Source organism: Pollachius pollachius, assembly GCF_949987615.1.
Source record: "Pollachius pollachius genome assembly, chromosome: 11".
Classification (NCBI taxonomy): Eukaryota; Metazoa; Chordata; class Actinopteri; order Gadiformes; family Gadidae; genus Pollachius; species Pollachius pollachius.
In genome coordinates this window covers 16,377,738-16,399,075 of record NC_136944.1, presented here as the reverse complement: position 1 = coordinate 16,399,075, position 21,338 = coordinate 16,377,738, and positions in this window count along the sequence as shown.

The following is a 21,338-nucleotide window of genomic DNA, read 5'->3' as shown; positions in this document are numbered from 1 at the left end:
CCCCCCCCCCCCCCCCCCCCCCCCCCCCCCCCACACACACACACACACACACACACACACACAGGGAGACACCCAGGCACACACACATAGTGGATCGGGCACACACACACACACACACACACACACACGCACACACACTGTCACTGGCAGGCAGACAGGCAGGCAGGAAGACAGACAGACAGATACACTGCAGTGGCAAGTTTGTCCTTCAATACCAATTTACTTTTTGACTGGCTATTTGTCATTTGACTCACCTATTCACCCCAAAGATTTTTTTTATAAATGTGGTTTACATGTTGTTTCACATCCAAATCTAATCAACGTAACTCCCAGTAACAGATGAAAAGACCTCCTGGGGACTATGAATTGGTGGTATTAAGTTAAGCAACAAGCTAACGCGCAGGCTAGCTAACAGCTGCCTGTGTGGTTATTTTGCATGATCCATCAAATCCCCGAGGAGCCACTCTGCCATCCTGCTATTTTGTGTGCAATAAGATCCCGGGTTTATTTGCAACTGTGTCATAATGTGGCAGCCAGATCCTCTCCCCATGTCGTTTTTACGACGTCTTTTACGACGTTGGTGGTTTGCAAAATGCGCCGGACATAACCGTTTCCCAAGCAACAACCGCACACACACACACACACACACACACACACACAAACAAATATATCCATAAACATACACAAACACACACACACACACAAACATACATCCGCACACATATACACTAGATGAAATGGGGCACCATAAGGCCAACTTTACACAGCATGATATTAAATAACCTTCATAAGGTCAGAGCAGCACAAACTTCCTATCTCCCCCATGTTGTTCAGTGCAAACTAAACTATCGGCTTGTTTGTTGTGTAGCTCCTCCCTATGTGTATATTTGTATGCAGACTGACCTTGGGCCTGGGCTCCCGATAGGTGACACAGGTGGGAGCGGTTAGCATCGTTAAAACAATTACAGAGAAATCATGAGGCCACAGGGAGCCATTAAGCTCTCTGTGTTTACCATTCACCCCAGGAAGGCACAACAAGAGGAATGGAGAGAAACAACATAAAATAGCACAGGGAAATGAAAGGGGCGGATTAAAAAAGAGTTACCCAACCCAGAGTGGCGCGAGAGTAGAGAGGGCATCTGGGCCAATGGAGAGAAGAGTAGACGAGGATAAAGGGTCGGGCATAATGGAGCAGCCTGTGGTGGAGGAGAGTTTCCAGAGGTAGGGGGCTCTGTATGCCGACTCCGGCATAATTGAGTGAACCATTTTTTAACCGTGGCGAGGAATAGTCGTGGTTAAAACTAAGCCGACCCCACGGCGCTTTTCAGGTCTCCAGAGAATTCCCACTGCTGCTGTGATAACCAAGATTTGGTTAGACTAACTATATCTGAGTCCCTTTTATAGGAGGCATGCTCGACCCCCCCAATCCCCCCCCCTCTTACCTCCTCCCCTCCCCTTTTGCTGTCATGTGAACAATTATTACACACACATGCACACATGTACACCACACACATGCATGTGCAGGCACACACGTGCACACACGTACATGCACACGCACACCCGTACACACACACACAGACACACACATGTGTGCATGCAAAGAAACACTTGCAGACACACACTCACAGACACACATTCATACATGCACACATACACACACCCCCACACACACACACACACACACACACACACACACACACACACACACACACACGCATGGCTGGCCACACATGCTGGGGCCGAGTCTGAGCAGCTACTGATAAGGCAGGAATTGGTGAAGGTCGCAGATTCGGACAAGTCCATATCCCTAAAGGATGCACGCATGCATGTGTGAAGTCTCACATCAGATATTTCATTACGTTGCCACCCCAGCCCTTCTGAAGGCCCTCTCATTCCCCCAATCTCACCAGGGAAAGAGGCAGAGGCAAAAGGAAAAGGGAGTGAAGAGAATAACAATGAGGCTGGTTATGTACAAATTAAAAGGATGGAATGGGAAGCTTGTCACATACCATAAAACCACTTGTTTGTATCTCTGCTTTTGTAAGCAATGTTTCGGTGTCAGGGAAGGGAAATAAAAAAAATGAACTTGGGAGGACATATGAGGGGTTGGAAGAGAGGAAGTGGCATAAACAGATTAAGTAGAGCATCATGAATACCCAAACACTCAGACAAATAAACCATCGCTGTCAGATGGAGAGAAGCTTCGTAATGGAGAAGAATCACCGCATTCCCCTAGCCTTTTAATTATTCATGTCGGGGTGCGTTGGGCTTTGAGAAAAATACAGTAACAAAAGCCCAACCTCCGGGGCCAAATAGCAAACCCAGTTGAAAAACAGATAATTTGGCTTCAGTGGGTGGTGAGCCACACTCACAAGAGCTCAAGCTCACTCAACTCATCTATAACCTCACTCAGAGAATGAAACCAAGGTCAGAATTAACACTCACAGCCCACCGTCTCCGCATGGACAACAAATACAAATAAAGTTTTTTTTGTTTTGTTGGCTGCATCACAGAGGTCACTGCTGCCTTTATTAGTGGGATTTCAATCTACTGGATGCTACCCCACCCCCTGTCCCCCCCCCGTCCCCGTTCCCCGTCTCTTCTCCTCTTTAGCATTTACTACTGGTTTGAGATCCAGCACAATTAAAAGCCCCCCTCCAACCGATTCGTAAACACTAGAGAGTCCACTTTATCTTCAGCTAGAATGCCAAGATCTTGACAGTCGGAATACACAGATTTCGTGCACACGATGTGGAAATGCCCCCCAAAAAAGCTCAAAATATTTTGGTATCCGCAAGTGTGAGATATGTTTCTATGAATATTTTCGTTTCCTCCTCTTCTATCCGTGAATTGGCTTTGACACTGGTGTGTGCGTGTGTGTAAACAAACAAGCAATTGTCTACCACGCATACACGGTATGCCAGCTGCACATGCATCACACCAACACACGTAAATAAAGACACAGCTCTTTATTTTGGGGGCATTAGCCTGCCAGTGTTTGTCTGTCTCTGTGTTGCTGTGTGTATTGATGTGTTTTGGGTAGCAAGTCTAAATAGAAAGAAAACGAAAAAATGGAAGAAGCAGTTGCGAAACATACATACTTCCAAGCCAACACGTTCTTTTTAAACCGATGTTGCTGGTTGTGATTGTCCCAGGCTTGTCAGGGAACGTCATCTCCCATCCAGCAGTCTTACTGGGTTACTGGAGAACTTCTGGATAGTGAATCTCATTTGTGTGAGTGGAAGTAGCTTTCGGAAGAGGGGATATTGTCTATTGTTCACAAGGGCCAGTCTACACAATGTCGGTTTGAAATCCTCTACGGACACTTATTCTAGAAACATCGATGTCCGGATAGGATGTTTTAACTCAAGTCTTCCCCCAGGGAAAGGTTTACATGTGCCAACTGACTTTGTGTTACCTGTAAGCCATTTAAATGCTAACAGAGTCCCGCCTTTTTGCAAGAAAACAAAGTGAAAGTGAAAGTAAAACGTCTCTTTCAACAAGATTAAGGATTGACGGACTCTGATTGGTGAGTCTCGGAATCATGTGGACAAGAGGTTGCTTCCAAGAAAACAAGCTTGAGCTGAAATCAGAGAACAGAGATTCAGTAAAGGGAGAATATGGTTAACACAAGTTCCTTGTTCCAGAGATTCCAAAGAGGACACACAGACACACACACACAGACACAGACTCACACACACACACACACAGACACTGACACAAACACAAACATATACACACACACACACACACACACACACAGACACACACACACACACACACACACACACACACACACACACAAAGACACACACACACACACACAAAGACACACGCACACACACACACACACACTCAGATACTCACAAACTCACAGCACAGCGGAGCCGGGGCTCCTGAGAAAAGATAAAGAGACCTTGATGAAGAGTGACTTCAAAAGAAAAGAGACTGATGACATAATGACAGCTTTTAAAAAGAAGCAAAGGGCGCCTCATCCATACAAACACCCCAAACGTCATGATTTCTCATTGCTCATTTAGGGCCTATTCAGGGGAAAAGTCCAGCCTTTGCGGCGACACACACACTCTGCGGTTCCCCAAATTATTCCCCCAGCTCCAATCAAGCCCAGGTTTCATTTTGGCAATAAACATTTTCAATCAACGTCCTTTTTTTTTACACCCCGAGTGCATCTCAACACTTGGAGGACGACCAGCCACTAGAAAAATCACCTCAGACCTGCAGATTCTGTGGACACGCCCACTGCGACCGCGCATGCTCCCGGCGCGGCAAAGATGGCGGGTCCCGCTGCAGGAGGAGCACCTCCACCAGAGCTTAAACCTTTCAACCGCTTGTCTCAAATCCCAAGCCTGGGACCGCGCCCGCTCGTTATAAAAACTCCCTATCAAACTATCAGACGCAAAAAGGACACAACAGCAGATGGTTAAAACCCATGCGGCGCGGCGCTGCGCACCATGGTGAGCTTTCAAGAAAACAAAAGATCGGGAAATAGAGCCAGCAAGAGAAAGAGAGAGAGAGGGAGGGCAAGCAAGAGAGAGGAAGTGTCAGTAAGAGATAGAGATCCTACTGTCTCTCTCTCAGCCTCTCTCTAGAAGGGAGGTTGGAGAAGATTCCAAAGTGAACAGCGGTAAAAGCGCGTCGGGGCACAATCTAATGATGTCAACCTGCCAGCTCATCCGCCAGCCAGCAGACAACCTAGTGCCTCAGTCAGCCTCCCCCTTCCCTGTCGGCGCCCCCTATCCTCCTCCACCCCGTCTCCTCCTCCACCACTCCCCTCTCGTGACAAGGCCCTGTGTGGCTTATTTGCTCTCTAACACTGTTGGTGCAGGTCATTGCTTTATGGTAAAGAAACTCATGGTGTTTTGCCGCCTAAGGAGAGAGAGGAAGCTGTCATCTCCAACATGGGACAGGGGACGGGGGGCACAGGGGGGATGGGGGCAGGGGAGTCATTGTGTGTGTGTGAGGGAGGAGCAGAGGGAGAGGGGGAGGGGGAGAGGGGGAGGGAGGGCCGTGGGGTCAGGGAGGTAAGCAAGGTCTCTGACAGTAGGATCTGACATCTGGTGATCTCTGCCAAGGAGAAGAACGAGACCAAGCCAGGAGAGGTTTACTCATAAAACTCCCCAGCAGGTACTTCGCCCCCTTCCCCCTTTAAAGTTTACCCAGATGGAGAGCTACGAGCGTTTGATCGGAGCAGACAAGTTCAAGCCTTGCATGAGAGCGCACGGCAGTCATACTGGTGCACGTGGGACTGGCCTTGTGTGCACCCTCATCCGTGAAATCGATGTTAGCACATGGCGTGGCATCAGTTAGTAATAGCAGTATTAAATGTGCATACTTAAATACACACCTGATGACTGAACCGCCCTCGCCCCCGTACGCTAAGCGTGGAACATGGGTTTTCACGTGTCAAGGCTACACATGTTATTCACGGTTCGTGTCACACACGGCAGTTAAACTTTGCCGCAGCAGAAGCTCTAGTAATGAGACGTTATTAGGAGGCGCTGTACGTGAGGGCGGAGACGCAGAGGTTGTGCTATATATTTTTTCACACGGAGCCGCGTTATCTTCGGCACAAAGTGGCGCAGTTTACGAGCGACTTTTATCTACTCTGGAACATCATGGCTACAACTGGATGACATTTTCCCGACAGACGCCGCTGGAAGCAACGACGCATGCCCTAGTCGGCAAACCAGTACAACGTTTTTGTTTGTGTCTTTCCCAAATGCTATTTGTTTCTGTAATCCAGTATTGATTCTTTCATCCGATTGCATAATGTCAGCGTTTTCAAAATGTCTCCCTTCTGTCAATTTATAATGGAGGTGTTCTGGCTGGGTCGGCCCAGGTTGTGTTGGGCATTTTTTTCAATGACCAGGCTGTCTTTAAAGATAAAAGTCAATAAGTTGCAGAGCTAATTCCTATCTTATTTGTTGGGGCGGGGGTTCATGGGGCAACAGTATAATGGCTGCCAAAACATTTTTTTCTCTCTAAATTAATGTTAAGAAGGTCAGGGTTGTGACTAGACTACAGACTACTTCCTCCATCTGCTTGACGGTAATCATTTCCATCCTGCCTAGCATTTGAGAACTGCACCACAACTCTACCAAACACGCACGCACACACTCACGCACACACACACGCACGCACGCGCACACGCAAGCACGGGCGCGCACACGCACACCCAGATGTCGACGGAGACTTCATCATGCAGGCTGCACCGTCTAATTATAGGGTATTTTTAATTAACAATGTCTCTTGTAATAGCAATCACTGCCCTACTTTTTCCCACACATGAGCAGTCTCACATTAACACAGGAGGAGGCGGAGGAAGGAACGGACGGACAGAAGGACGGAGAGATACACAGCCGTGGTGCTGACGGGCGTGCTTGCCTCAACCCCTACGCGTCGACGCAGTTCCATAGAAAAGCTGGGGAGGGGGGATTTGATAGGGAAGAGAGACAGGACGGGTGGCAGGTGTGAGCACAGAACTGAGCTGGGCCTGGGAGGACCTCTGTGGATTGGATGAACCTTCCCAGCTGTCACAGCTCCTGTCGAGCCCATCACAGTAAATACAGAACGTAATGTATCCGAAGCGTCGCCATAATTCACGGGGGTGTCTTCACTACCAACCTCCTGTGGTGCTTAATAGATGTCATCGGGACACAATAGGAATACAGATTGTTTGATGGACGTATATGATTTGGTATATCCATATTAAAAGTGATCTATTTGTAAGGTTTGGAGTAGGATAAAAGTGTCTAAAATGTCTAAAGACTACATATAAATAGCAGTAGTAGCGCTATTCTTTTAAACAAAAATACAGCTGTGATAAGTGTCCGTGGTTGATGGTTGGTTTAAGCAGCCTCATCTGGCCCGGGTCAGGCAGATTACTCTGGGGCATGGTGACTCTGTAACACCTGTGGTGCATTGAGCCATCAATGCACCACAGGTTAAACCACTCCAGGAGAATGCTGACACGCACGTGCTGAACACCTGCTCTGACTGGAACCTTTCTTCCAACTCTGTAATAAACCACTTTCAACCACATCTACCTGTGCGCCTGGCGTCGGAGGAGCCAGGCATAGCCCCCGAGACCTAAGTGCCGTGTGGCGGCCGCGGTAGGTGGCCTGTGACACGGTCACCACCACAATGGCTTTGAGGCTTTTGAAAGAGTGCGCAAATGCTGGTTTGTCTGTTTGTGCAAGCGTTTGTATTTGTCTGCCTGCAGGTTCTGTGTGAAGATGTTTTTGACACGCACGTACCAATCAGTGACGCAAAACGCACATGTCGAGGCACTTAACTCCCCTTAGTCACCTCAGAACGTCGCTACTCAAGTCTTTTAAAAAAAAAATGGGGTTTGCTAGAATGTTCTACACTTCAGTTTTGCTCCCCTAGTCTATAGCTGTTTATATTAAGGGAGCGAAGATATATCTACACGTAGCTTTGATGATCAAAAAAGACCAAATGTTCAAAAAGATCTCTTGGAAGACGAGGATGAAGATGATGAACTCTCAGATGTATTTCATTTTAAAGGTTTGTCGGTTTACACTGGCTGCTATGAGCATGAGCGGTCACAGATAGGATTGGTTTTAATTGCGCTAAGAGAAGGTATATCAAAGTGTGGAGAAACTTAAGTACATTTCCACCTCTCTCTGGACTGAGAGAGAGAGACAGCGCGAGAACTCATGCAGAACATTTCGTGAGGACACAAACAAGAGTGTTAACAAGATGCCAAGTTAAGAACAAACCAATTAAGATTTGTTAAAAATACATTATTTATTCTACCTCATATTACCTTTTACGCCTCAGGACATTATAATTATTCAGCGGACTCAGACAGCATGACTTGCCTAGCAGATTAGTGAATTTCATAGGAATCTAAATAACGATGGAGACAAAAGCACAAATTAAGGTGGAGAAGGAGAAGGGAACAATAATAGTTGTTATTGATTCTTTAAATCAGCTGCATTTAATGCCTGGGGATCCTAGCTTCTTTATTCACTGTTTCGACTGGTGAAAGCAGACTGAATAACAAATACAATGCAGCTGAAAAATGCTTTCTCATTTAAACACCTAACAAAAGTAGACCAGCCTATGGGATATATTATAGGAGAAAATGCATGGATAAAGCACTCATTGATATGCATTAGCTACCCCAGTTCTAACTTAAAGTCTTTTATCTCAAGGGAAATCCATAACTCTTAACTCTATGCATGTTTGTTTCTGATGACACCAAACCCAATGTCCTTTCTGTGTATGGAACGATAAGCAAGGGGAAGTCTCGTAAAAATGAATTCCCTTTCTAATGAGAGGGTTGGCCCCGTGGCAGGCGAGCTGTGATTGGACCATTGACCCTGCCATAGTCAATCACAAAAAGAAGACAGTTGGAGCCAGCCCCCAATCGGGGAGCTTCTCATTCATAAGGTCATCCCATCCCTATATCCAGTAGTGCACAGGAAGTTCAATATGCAGATTTACCAAGCAAATAGGGACTGAAAAGTTGACAGCAAATCTGAATTGGTAAAGATCTGCACTGCGTAAAAGAGGAACACTAGCAAGGGCAAATGGATATTAGCAAATCATTTTCTTTGCCATTTACCATGATGTGGAGGCGTATTTGTGTGTATGCGTATTCATGCAAGTGTGTGTGTGTGTGTGTGTGTGTGTGTGTGTGTGTGTGTGTGTGTGTGTGTGTGTGTGTGTGTGTGTGTGTGTGTGTGTGTTGTGCGCAAGTAAATGTGCAAGAGAGACAGAATGAGACGTAGTAGAGTGATATAAACGGGTGCAATGAGGCAGCGAGAGGTGATGGTGATTGCTGGGGGTGGTTAAACGAAGAGGGAGAAATGCTAGGATGCTGAGGTGTGCATCGGAGGAGGGTTCCACTGATACTTCGGACGCCGTTCTTTTTGATTATGCAGAACTCTTGGCAGCTTTCTACAGTTATTTGTGTTTCAAGCTGTTATCAACTATTATAGATTTTGTTATATTATATATATACCGGTATATATATATATATAATGTGCTGAGGTTGACTCCATATATCACCCAACACTTGTTGGCTGATGGTAGTTAAAACATTCATTATGAAATCAGAGCTCTGAAATGATGATTGGGAGTGATGGAGATGTGTGGGACTTACACAGGGAGCTGTAGCATGAATTAGCATAGCATAGGGTAACTCCTCCTCGTTGCATTAGTTATCGTCTCGGCAATGCCAGGGGCGTCTACATGGAATGACTTTACACATCGTTGGCTTTGAAGAAACAGTACATGACATAAAATAAAGGAAATTAAATCAAAGCTAGAGTTTCAGAGCTCCAGCAACGCCAAGTTTAGAGCAAAGAACACAACAATATAATGTGATATTGCGTTTGTGAGTGTGCATGTGTTTGTGTCTGTGTATGTGAAACTTGTGTGTGCGTGTGGGTGTGTACATGCACTGGTGTGTGTGTGTGTGTGTGTGTGTGTGTGTGTGTGTGTTTGTGTGTGTGTGTGTGTGTGTGTGTGTGTGTTTGTGTGTGTGTGTGTGTTCGTGCGGGTGAGAGTGCACTGGTGTGAGTGTGTGTGTGCGTGTGTGATAGTGCCACTCTCTGAGCAAGAGGATCTACACACAGCACAGCGAGGCACAAATCCAGTTCAGAAGTGAACTTTATAATAATAAAAGCATTATGAATGTGGACAATCTAAATGTATCCTGTATGTGAGGGCTGCCAGATAGGTGCAATGTGTGCAGTCACTCAAGACTGAGTGCAGCGTGATCTGTTGAATGGGAGCGAGCTTTCAAATAAAACTAATTTCTTCCTCACTGGCATTCTGCTTGGTTTGCAGAATGGGAGGATTTGCAGTGTGTTTGAGACACTCAGGGCCACTCTAGTGAACAGGAAGCGTTGTTATTTGTATATTGTGCACAGACCCACAGACACACACCCACACACAGACGTACACACCCAACCACACACAGTCACAGTCACACACAAAAAAAACACATAAAAGCAAAAACATGCACACATACACATCCAACACATAATTCACACACACACACACACATACACAGACACATACACACACATTAACAACACACGGGAGAGCCAGAAAAGAGAGAGAGCGAGAGAACCCTACTTCTTCCATTACTCATGCATTGCTATTCAGCGTGTCCTCCCTCTCTCTAGTTTCTTAATGCGTCCCTCTGCAGCAATTGGCGTGTGCGTGCATGTGTGTGTGTGCGTGTGTGTGTGTGTGTGTGTTTGCATGCCTGCCTGCCTGCGTGCTTGCGTGCGTGCCTGAGTGTACGTGTTTGTGTGCATGTGTCTGTGTGCGCGCCTATGCGTGTGCGTGTGCAGTAAGGAAGGCCGCCCGTCCTAGCCAGCCTTCTTAGCCGTAGCCAATGAGGGAGGAGCATCACAGTGGAAGAGGCGGGGGGTGGGGGGGGGGGATGGGAGACAGTGAGTGGGCAAGGCTGACACACCTCTCTGACTCAGCGACTGCTGCATCTCCAGCACTCAGTTCCACAGCACAATGGGCCTAACAAGCACTCACAAAGCACTCACAGACCAACGTGTGGATACACCCAAACAACACAAGCCACCAAAAGGCCACCTGAACTTCAAATAAAGAACAACTCGGTTTGATTAGTCAGGGTTCAACAAACCCAATTGACCTCTGATGCGGCCAGGCAGGGCCGCTCAGGTAGTCGATATCCATATTGGCATGTGTCGGGAAATGGTTGCCGAAAGAAAAGGAAAGGAGAAGAAAGGGAAAACAGCTACTTCCTGCTTTCAAAATGGTTTTTGTTTTACATAACGCTGCAATGCTATGAACTAGTTTGCACTTGTGTGCGTGCGCATGTGTGATTGTGTTTGTGTGTGTGCGTGCGTGCGTGTGCGCAAATCCTGTGAGTGTTGGTGCTTGCGCAGTCATGTGGGTGTTTGAGTGCGAGATATGTGACAGATGTGCCCAAGTCATTCTGCATGTGCGTGGGCTCTTTAAAAGGAAGCATCTCTCTTACTAAACATAACACAGTCAAGGGGCAGTGTCCCCACGGAACAAACACTCACGCTGGGAGGAGGACGAGGATCCGGAGAACACTTTAGGAGAAAGCAGTAAATAATTATACAGGGAAAGGCAGGGATGGATTCGTTTTTCTCATGAGCATTGCATTATACAGTTATGTTTGTTATGACAATGCATTCTAAATATAACGTTGCATCATTATTTTTCAAGAACTGATTGCTTGAAATAAGCGCGTGTGTGCGTGTGTGTGCGTGTGTGTGTGTGTGTGTGTGTGTGTGTGCGCGTGTGTGTGTTTGTGTGTGTTTGTTTGAAATTATAATATGTGCTAGCGCAGGAGACAGAGAGGGAGAGTTTGATGGTGAGAGAGAGAGAATCAGAGACAGAGAGAGACACAAAGTGACAGAGAGAGAGAGAGACATATATATATATATATATATATATATATATATATATATATATATAAATAGAGAGAGAGAGAGAGAGAGAGAGAGAGAGAGAGAGAGAGAGAGAGAGAGAGAAAGAGCGAGACAGAGACAGAGAGAGAAAATGAGAGAGAGACAAGGAGAGAGAAAGATTAACCACACAGTTACATCCACCTTGAGAGACCTCATTTTCAAAGTAAAGTGACAGGCCCAGCAGATGTTATGTGCAACAACTGAAATGTAAACACTACAGCAAGGCTCTCCATCAACAACAGTTGAGCTCCACAGCAGAACATCTCATTCAGCACAATACAGGTACACTTTTGCTGATTACATTTACATAGCATGCACCGCCTCATGGTACTCACATCAACACACAGTGATGAATCGGTTTCTTTGGTCATGTTTAACATGGAGCTGAGAAGGAGAATGGTTAAAAAATTCAAATAATGTACAACCCCTTTTGCATTTTAAAACCACAGGTCACCGTTTCCATTAAGTAAACTGGGTCAAAGGTACGATCAACATTTGTGGAGGCAAAATATTCCCCTCGTTTGAATAACCATGACCATAACAACGAGTTCTAAAAATGGCTTCCAGCCCAGGATTCAAATCACTTGTGTCTTACTGAACTGTGAGCTCAGGAGAGCTCTGCCGCAGAGCTCAACGCCTAGCGAGTACAACATCTATTTTCCAAAAATGGCAATTGTACAGAGATGAAAGGATTTCAGCTGTTGATGCAGAACAGGGAAGCAGATGAATATTTATATGAAGACACACGTGGGACCACTTCACCAGGCAGCCCAAAGCCAAAGTTAGCCGAGTCTCTCTGGATGTCTCTGGATGTCTCCCTATGTCTCTCTCTCTCTCTCTCTCTCTCTCTCTTGCTCTCTCTCTCTAGTTCTCGGCCTCTCTAGCTCTCGGCCTCTCTAGCTCTCGGTGTCTCTCCCTCTCTCTCTCTAGCTCTCTGTCTAGCTCTTTCTCTCTCTCTCTCTGACTCTCTCCGTCTCTACCTCCAGCTCTGTCTCTCTCTCTCTCTGACTCTCTCCCTCTCTCTCTCTAGCTCTCTGTCTAACTGTCTTTGTCTCTCTCTCTCTGACTCTCTCCCTCTCTCTCCGTCTCTACCTCCAGCTCTGTCTCTCTCTCTCTCTCTCTGACTCTCTCCCTCTCTCTCTAGCTCTCTGTCTAACTGCCTTTGTCTCTCTCTCTCTGACTCTACCCGTCTCTCTCTCTGTCTCTCCCTCCAGCTCTGTCTCTCTCTCTCTCTCTCTCTCTCTGACTCTCTCCCTCTCTCTCTCCGTCTCTACCTCCAGCTGTCTCCCTCTCTCTCTGACTCTCTCTCTAGCTCTCTGTCTAACTGTCTTTGTCTCTCTCTCTCTGACTCTCTCCCTCTCTCTCTCCGTCTCTCCCTCCAGCTCTGTCTCTCTCTCTCTCTCTGACTCTCTCCCTCTCTCTCTCTAGCTCTCTGTCTAACTGTCTTTGTCTCTCTCTCTCTCTGACTCTCTCCCTCTCTCTCTCCGTCTCTCCCTCCAGCTCTGTGTCTGGCTCTCCTTCCTTTGGCTGCTCTTCAGCAGGTCCTCAATCAATGCTTAGCAGATAATTTAAACAAATTGTGTGTTTCCTTGAATGTGAGCCACGCCATGGGTCTTGGTTCCCTTTCAGAACGGAGAATACGTTCCCTTCACACTTCACACACAAGAAAAAAGCAGATCTTTTTTGTGTAAAATGGTCCCTATTTTTTCTGTGACTTTGTACGTGTGAGCACCAGAAGGCCCCATGCGATGAGCAGACAGCCATCGCCGGCGCGCATCCACGGACAAAGAGCTCCGGGTGACAAGGGGGAAAATTGGAGCGTTTTCTGTGCAGGAAGAAGGCTCCTTATTCCAACCACAAATCGCTCGAAACCATCTCCCATTCACCATTCACCACCGTCATCATCAGAGCCAGCCTATCGCCGTCCCATTCATCATTCACCTCAATCATCAGCATCACTCGCATCACCATCCTAGTCATCCCCACCATTGTCAACACCACCGCCACCCACACTGTCACCATCATCACCCCAACACCACTAACACCACCAACACCATCACCACCAACATCACCACCACCATCACCACCCCCACCATCATGACCATTATCACTTCTACCACTATCACCAAAATCAACACCACCACCACAACCACCACCACCACTCTCACTATACCATTATAATCCCCCCCATTACCATCACCACCACCACCGCCCTCCCACTGTCACCCCCACCCTCACCACTATTCACCACCACCACCATCACCACCACTAGCCATGGAATAAAGACATACACATCCACTGAATTATCTTCCGCTCTGCTGCGGTCACTGCTGTCCAAGCACACGGTGCCAATGCAGTTCTCCATGAGGACCTCACTCAAACCGTGGACGGGAAGGCCGGACAATGCACGGAGAGACAGAATGTCATCCTAAATCTCAAACACCTGGCAGAGCGCACGCCATGGTCTCTTTATGAGTCTCCAGAGCGCTGGAAATCCCAGCCGTTTCAACCTGCTGCCCGCTCAATCTGATGGTTATTTTTAGAGGGTTTTCTTTTTGGCCGACTGGCTCACTGGTCAATGCGCTGTATGATTACTGGGCGTTCTCTTTATGGCAGAACGTAATAGCCCCCTCACCAATGAATTGCAAAAAAGAGATAACCTAGCAGCCCATCCACTCGCTGCTCCGCTTCAATCCAGAATTCCTGAAAACAACTTTGTTCTGGGCGTCAGTCCATCAGCAGCGGTACAGAGAAGGAGAGCCGATAATGCCAGAGAGAGAGAGAGGGAGAGAGAGCGATAATACCGGAGACAGAACAGGGAGAGGGAGAGAGGCAGAGGTGTAGCGAGATGGACAGAGAGGAGCAGAGAGAGAGACAGAGCTGGAGAAAAAGAGCACAAGAGAGTGCTTGAAGAAAAGGAAGAAGCAGAAGCAGAAGAAGAAGAAGAAGAAGAAGCCATATGCAGCCATTTTGTCTGGTCTGCCTCATCCTCTGCCATCATCTCCTGCCAGACAAACCATCTCTCCCAGGGAGCCTGCTGTCCACTCCAACTGCTGAAAACAGCCCCGCTACAGCAGCATGACACCACTCCTTGTCACTGCCACAATTACATGACAAGCCCAATCTGTGCACCCCCCCCCCAAAAAAACATATATATTCCTCAATATATCACGAATACGAAATGTGCAATCTTATAAATCTGGAACATGGCATGAGGCTGATGGAACCTTTATGGGAGTTTAATGATTGATGGTTTACTGCTCACTGAGTTATGCTAAGTGGTTTCCAATGTTCTTTTTTTTGTTGTTGTTGTTGTTGTTGTTGTTTATATTTGGACGGACAGACAGTAATGGTGTACGGGGGGGCTCCCCAGGGGGACTCCCGTCTACCGTGGCTCACAGAGCGTAACATCGGCCCCCGCATACCTGACTGTGTCGGCCAGGAGGGACGGGGGGGACGGGGGGGACGGGGGGACGGGGGGACGGGGGGGACGGGGGGGACGGGGGGGACGACGGGGACGGGGGGGGCGGGGGAAGGTCCACCGAGGTGGGAGGGCAAACTTTAACGGCAACGGGGATAGCCAATTAGCCGTGCCCACTGCGGGCTGTTAGGGCACCTCGCCACTGAAGAAATGTATAAAATCATGTTTTGGATTTACAATCCAAACTAGGAAGGCGCCTGCACAACAAAAAGAAAGAGTTGAATGATTCACACGTACATCAGAGAGAACGCAGAAGCAGACGGGAGACAGGAGAAGGGAGAAGAAATATATAAGAAATATGAAAGATCAAAGACAGGTTGATGAAAGATCGGGGGGGAGGGGGGGGGGGGGGGGGGGGGGGGGGGAGAGGAGGGAGGGGATGTGTGGTTACCGTTCCAGCGCAGACACCCACGGAGCGAGCTAGCCTGGAGAGACACAACACACACACAGCCCGGGCTGGGGAGTTTGATCCCATTCTTTCACTGCAGATGCTCCATTAATTGCCGTTCGCTGGGGAGAACCCTCTGCCCTGGAGCACAGTATCAGGGGCACTCGTGCACACCAAGCTGACACACACACACACACACACGCACACGCACACATGCACTTTTTGTACACATGCACAGGCAAACACCTACGCACATAAACGCACTGACACACATATGCACACACACACACACAAACACACACACACACACACAAACATACACACACAGATAGATACATATACACACAAACAACAAAAAACATCTGGCACAGACCAGACATGCACACACACACACACACACACACACACACACACACACACACAAACACACACATGAACGCACAAACACACACATTCAGACAGGCCCACGGTACAGTGCCAGCACACACTCACACTCACAGTCATATGGAGGTGTGTGCACTGACTGTGAGACAGGTGAAGCACTGACAAAGGAGTGTGTGTCTGTGTATGTGCAGTCATGTGTGTACTGATTCAGGTGGAGGAGACAGGTGAAAAGTGAGACCCATAATTTCAATGATTTCCCCACCGTAATGCCAGGATCTGTATCAATAGCACGCAGCAATCTAATGAATGAACTCCTCTCTTCAATATGATTGGTCGTTTTAAGGCCTTTGTTTCATAATTGAGTGTAGCTTCGTGAGTGTCTAAATATCTATCGTTTTTCTATCCTCAGGGCTCAAAATCCACATCTTACCTTGGAGATTGTCGAGCGAGCAGTGTGCTTGACAATTACTTTCATTACAGCGACACAAATTATGCAAATAGAAACTTTAAACAGAGAACAGGAAAACTGGGAATCCAAAACGTTCTGTCACGTCTCCGCTCTTTGTGTGTCTTTTCAAGGTACGATTTGATACGGTATAAATGACTGGGGATGAATTCAAGCAGAATACTTAAAAGATAAGACGCCAGTGCATCACACGACAGTCGCAATATCGTTAAACGGCCTGTGCTTGGTGAAATAAAACAGACAGAACAAAAGCGTTCTGCTTGTACTGACCACGTTCTACATAGGCAATTAACAGAGCAAAAAGCAGACCATGATAAGGATAAATACACACAGGATAGCATTGGACAAGCTTAGTTAAAGGAACTCAATAAACGATACGGTTGAGGAAACTGTAGTGATCTTCTTCCTTTAAATAATGCATCTGATGTCTGAGCGAATTCAGCACTTTCCTGGTCTATATTTCTGCTCTCAATTTGGGATTCAGATTTGAGGTTAGGATTTCGACATGTAGCGAGTTTCATGAACTTGGCTGGACATGCAGTGACTGCCTACTTAAAAGTACTGTGTAACAATCTGAAAATCCTCCTCATTACTGGCCTCTTTGGCCTGTAAGTGAACTGCAGCCTGCTTTAGCTCGTGCATTCAGCGCACTGGAGTACAAACTCCCTTGGAACAATAACAATCCCAAATTTATGTTCCTTATAATCCTAAATACACGTACAAATTGAACGATTTTTAAAGAACAACCTTTTCATACATTGGTAATTTCAAGGAGGTCATTTAGAGTACATTTAAAGGTCAGCCTCATCAGCAGAGTGGACGTGATTGTCTGTTCGGCTATGTATGTATGTATCTATGTATGTATGTATGTATGTATGTATGTATGTATGTATGTATGTATGTATGTATGTATGTATGTATGTATGTATGTATGTATGGAAGTATGTACGTACAGTATGTACGTACAGTATGTACTGTCTGTCTTTCTGTCTGTATGTATGCCTGCGTGTATTCATACTATATTATGTATGTATTCATGCATGTTAGTATGTATGGTTGTATGCGTTTATTTAGACTATATTATGTATGTACGTACATATTGTACGCATGAATGCATGTATGCATACATGTACTGTATGTATGTGTGTATTTATGTATGTATTTATAAATATATGATGAATGTAGACTGATTGCGTGTATGAAAGCACATGCCTGCTGACTGATCCGATATTAAGAGAAAGGTTGTGTGTCATGCGACGGTGGTTCTGCTCCAATGCTGACATTTAATCCATGCTAATTTATCACCGCCGCGGCCTACCTCCATAGATACTATTAGTTGCCACAGGTTTAGAAATTGATTTTTACCATGGACATATTGCAGATGGCAGGTTTATGATTGTGTGCGCGTGTGTGTTTGTGTGTCTGTTTGTGTGTGGTTTGTGTGTGTTTGTGTATGTGTATGTGTATGTGTATGTGTGTGTGTGTGTGTGTGTGTGTGTGTGTGTGTGTGTGTGTGTGTGTGTGTGTGTGTGTGTGTGTGTGTGTGTGCGTGTGTGTGTGCGTGTGTGTGTGTGTGTGTGTGTGTCTTTAGGTGTTCTAATTTCTTAGTGAATATTGCCAATAAGTCCTTGGCGGGTCAAAGATATTAATTAAATGTTCAATACCCAAGGCATGGAGATCCTTGATGCCTTGGATGGCGAGAGCCTGTTTGAGCCGCAGTAACTTTATGTTTACAAATAAAGTTATAGCATGAACAAGTTGATCCTATCACGGAATACGGAGCTCTACCAAAAAGTGTCAGATGTAATATTTACACCACAAATCAACCCCCACCCTCAGGTGCCTTGCTGTCAGTTTGGAGACAGTAAAACACATCTAATATTATTTCTCACCTGTGACTCTGCTCCCCCTGACTGCACGTCAGTGTGGATTGATTTTCGGTGTAATATATTCACAGCTGGAGGCTGATTAGATGGCCGCCGAAAGGTGCAATATGTATTCAGATATTAAGGTGTAAGATTAGTCCAAGCGCAGCGTTGACAGAAAATGCGTAGCCTTCAACAGGTAACCCCGCAGGAGGACACACCTCAATCCTGTTTCTTACTGCTCTGACTTTACCGTTGCTTGTGTAACACACATTAAGAATTTGTTTGTATTGGTTGTTTTCGTTTTTTTGGCATTCTTTTTTTACGATTCCAAATATCAGCGTCTCCTCCTTCCTGTTGTTCCATGTTCCTCTGGCTTCTTCGTCCTTCCTCCTCCTCCTCGGCTCTGGGAGCTCCGAAGCCCACTGACCCATCAGTCCTGCAGAGACCCCGGAGAGGCCATCCATCACCCAGGGCCACACTCCAGCCTGGGGATAGATTTCCTCTCTCCTCCCCTGCTCATCAATCACCGTGGGCTGCCCTGCATTACCAAGCAGGCTGACGCAGGTGGGTAAGGCCAGCCAATGTCAGCCAAGGGCCCAATCCATACGCGTCGCTTTAAGGGCGGTAATATACAATGCTACGTCAGGACACTCAATGAAATATCCTTTTTTGTTGTTTTCTCTTTTTGTTTTGTTGGGGGGCAGCGAGCAAGGTTAAAAACACGCAAGGTTTCCCTTGTTTCAGGCAGAAAATACATGTTTATATTTTAAATATATTAAAGCAGGTATGGAGTTAGGTATGATTAAGTAGGTATGATTTGAGAGTGGTAAAAGGAGAGCAGTAGAGAGCAAGATAGTGCAAATAAACAACACTGAAAAAAAACTCCCCTCCCTCCGAACGTTTTTCTACCATTGAGAATCATTCACTAGAATAAGGCAAGATGGATTCCACTAGCCAATCAGCAAAGAGATGCCCTGATTGGTCAGAAACGAGCAGGGAGCTGTGTTCAAATAAAAATTGTCTAGTTTTTCAGAGGCAGGCGCAGCCAACCAGGACTGATATTCTCTCACAGAGAATTTTGCTCTCTAGTATCTGACAGAAGAGCTATGGCATTTCTAACAAATCCCACTCAAATTATAGCTTCACGTACCTACTGCACCTTTTAGCGCTGGGGAAAAGGGAAAATAGACAATGTGGAATAATAAGAAGCAAGAGCAGAAGGAAACTGGACCCATTCAGAGAAAGACAGGGTGGAGCTCATGCCGAGTAAAGCCGTTGGCACAAAAAATAAATTACAAAAATGCGTTGGAGGGGTTTCTTAATCACTGCTCGTTCACTGAAAGGAGTTTGAGAATCGCAATTTGCCAACATGAATATGTAATTTCAACAATGGGGAATAATGGGAAAATGGCCAGATTCAAGCTGGGAAGTTGAGCTCCCAGTGATGCAAATCAACGCAAGGGACAATAAGAGAAACTTATGTGAGCTGAGAATAGTTTTACATCAATTACTACAAAGAGGCAGGAAGAGGCTGATGCAACCGGACTGAAACAGCCTTAATGGGGCAAAAGGGAGAAACGGCAAAGTTCTGGATGATGGTGAATGAATATGTTGTATTTGTTTGTGCGCAAGTGTGTGCGCATTTGTGTATGTGTGTATGTGTGTGTGAGCGTGTGTGTGTGTGTGCCCATGTGTGTGTGTGTGTGTTTCTGTGATGCATATGTGTGTGTGTGTGTGTGTGTGTGTGTGTGTATGTGTGTGTGTGTGTGTGTGTGTGTGTGTGTGTGTGTGTGTGTGTGTGTGTGTGTGCGTGTGTGAGTGTGTGCATGCATTTGTGTTTCTGCTTGCATGTGTGTTTGCGTGCGTGTGTGTGTTTGCGTGTGTGTGTGTGTGTTTGCGTGTGTGTGTGTTTGCATGTGTTTGTATGTGTGTGTGTGTATGTGTGCATGTGTGTGTGTGTGTTTGTATGTGTATGCTTGTGTTAATGTTGAGAAAGAATATCATCATTCCTTTCAGCCAAGTGAGGACCTTAAGCACAGTATTATGCATTTCACTCTCTGTCACTCAAGCTGCCCTAAAAGCAAATGAGGTAAGGGTATCTTAGGTGGCTGTGTTCTATAATTACCTGTAGAACCACAGGATGAATGGTGGGGGCCCATCATGGTGTTCAGCTACACCCACTGGCAGGTGTTCCCTCGATCAGGCACAGCCCCCCACAGTGTCTGGCAGAGGATGAGAGAGGGGGGAGAGAGAGAGAGAGAGAGAGAGAGAGAGAGAGAGAGAGAGAGAGAGAGAGAGAGAGAGAGAGAGAGAGAGATTAAGGGGGCAAGAGAGAAACAAAGAGTAAGAAAAAAGAGAGGGAGAGTGACAGAGAGAGGGAAAGAAACAGAGGGGGCTGGGGGAGAGAGCCCTTGCAATTAAAATGTATGAATTAATCAGAGCTATTTAAAGAACACCATTCAACCCCGGCTGGCCCCTCCCACCACCATCACCCCCACCACCAACCTGGCGGCAGGGCCCCATGCCGACATGAGATGGATAAACCATTCATCTGTTTTGTGATTTACATCACCTGTTCCAACGCAGCCGTTCAGCATTTAATATGTTGCCGGCTGTCACAGCGTGGAGCATGAAAGGGTGATTAAATCTCCATCATGGTAAACAGAGAAATGTACAGATCCTTTGCTCTCAAATGTGCCGGATGCCTTTTTGTGGGATCTGGTTATTAAAATACTCATGGCATGTTCCTTGTCAACAGTCCTCAACTTATAGACCCCAATCGTGAAATGGAATTATTTATACAGGATTTGAACGCAACTCGTTTTAAACAACATGCTATTACCATCTTTAGCATACTGTTGATCCCCCATCCTCATTGTGCACGTCTCCAGCATGCCATTCACACAGTAAATCTGTGTGCATTTGTGTGTGTGTTTGTGTATGTTTGTGAGTGTGTATGTCTATGTAGGTGTACACGTATGCATGTGTTTGTATGTGTGTGGGTGTGTGCGTTCGTGTGTAGGTGGGTGCGTGCATGCATGTGTTTGTATGTGGGCATGTGTGTTTGTGTGTATGTGTGTGTGTGTGTGTGTGCGTGCATGTTTTTGTATGTGTGCATGTGTGTGGGTGGGTGGGTGGGTGCGGTCATGTGTATGTGTGTGTGTGTGCGTGTGTATGTGTGTGTGTGTGATTGCATGCATTTGTGTTTCTGCGCGCGCGTGCGTGTGTGCGTGTGTGCGTGTGTGCGTGTGTGTGTGTGTGTGTGTGTGTG